This window comes from Nicotiana tabacum, chromosome 9 (genome assembly GCF_000715075.1).
Source record: "Nicotiana tabacum cultivar K326 chromosome 9, ASM71507v2, whole genome shotgun sequence".
NCBI classification, from domain to species: domain Eukaryota; kingdom Viridiplantae; phylum Streptophyta; class Magnoliopsida; order Solanales; family Solanaceae; genus Nicotiana; species Nicotiana tabacum.
Window position 1 is genome coordinate 99,824,678 of NC_134088.1, and position 1,416 is coordinate 99,826,093.

Below are 1,416 nucleotides of genomic sequence, written 5' to 3' on the forward strand. Positions count from 1 at the left end.
ATTTGCAGTACCCCAAGGTGAACTCTATGAATAATCGGGGTGCTTCTGACCCATTGCATTGGAGTTATAATTCCCCACATCATTCACTTCCCTAGTTGAGGCTTGACACTCATGAGTAGGGTGTCCTCTTCCAAAAATATCAAATGCTGCATGAGGCTCACTTTGTATCGAAGCTAAGGTGAACTTCCTTATTTCTTTGGCCATGGCATCAAGCTGTACCTACACAGATGTGTTAGCATCAACTTGGTGTACACTAGTTGATCTTCTTCTTTCAGTACTCTCAGAGGGCCACTTGTTTGCATGTTTATACAACTCATCTAGAATTGTGATTATCTCCTCTGGAGTCTTCTTCATCAACGGACCTCCGGCTGCATTACTCAATGTTCTATGTGAGACCGGTGTCAATCTATCCCAAAATCCAGGAGTTGCATCCAGAGTTCAATTCTGCTATGTTGACACTTTAGAACTAATTCCTTAAACCTCTCCCAAGCTTCAAACACAGTTTCCTTATCTTTCTGGCAGAAGTTATGGATTTCTCTTCTAATCTTTCTCGTTTTAGCTGGGGAAAAATATTTATCAAGTAAATTTCTAGTCATCTCCTCCCATGTTCTAATTGATCCCTGGGGCAAGCTTCAAAGCCACTACTTTGCATCATCTTTAAGTGTGAAGGGGAATGCTCTTAAGTAAACTGCATCTTGTGACACACCATTGTATTTAAAAGTGTTCATAATCTCCTCGAAGTCCATTAGATGGTTGTTTGGATCTTCGTTTGGCTTTCCTTTGAAGACACATCAATTCTGAAGGGTTTGGAGCAACCCTTGCTTCAACTCAAAATTGTTAGCTGCAACTGGAGGTGGTCTAATACTTCATAAGCCTTGGTTGTAGACCGGTCTAGCATAATCACCAAGTGGTCTCCCACCACCGGGAGGTATATTTCCAAACTAGTTTGCACCCAAAGGCTGATTCTGAGCAATTCTCCGAGCCATCTCCTCTTCATAGACAAGTTGTGCTTTTCTAAGAGCCGCTTACTCAACTTCTCGTGAAGTTTTTTCTCATTGTTTGGCTGCCTCTCTGGTAGCCAAATCAACATTATCATCATCTCCAGCCATAGTTTCTTTGGTTGAGGATTGCCCAACCATCTTTGTATTCTCAGGGAGATTTCTTTCCTTTCTCAACTATTGCAGTTGTTTTTCTATCTCTGGTTCGTATGGTAGCACTTCCTTCCCAGAAGATCGAGTCATGCACCAAGTTTGTAGGGGTAATTCCTGAATTAGTACTACAAACTATTTCAAACACTATTGATTGCCAATCCCTCGCAACGATGCCAAAATTTGATGAGCCCGAAACACACACTTAAATATGCTCGCTAGTCGAATATAATATAATATAATATCGTATCCACATGGATTGGAGTTA

General features: G+C 41.2%; 1 non-coding gene across 1 annotated transcript; it reads left to right on the top strand.

Annotated features, from left to right (window-relative positions):
• The first annotated feature begins 441 nt into the window (after positions 1-441).
• LOC142164447 (small nucleolar RNA R71) lies at positions 442-548 on the top strand. The gene has a single exon (XR_012695217.1). It is a non-coding gene; the product is annotated as a small nucleolar RNA R71 (small nucleolar RNA).
• The last annotated feature ends 868 nt before the right edge of the window (positions 549-1,416 follow it).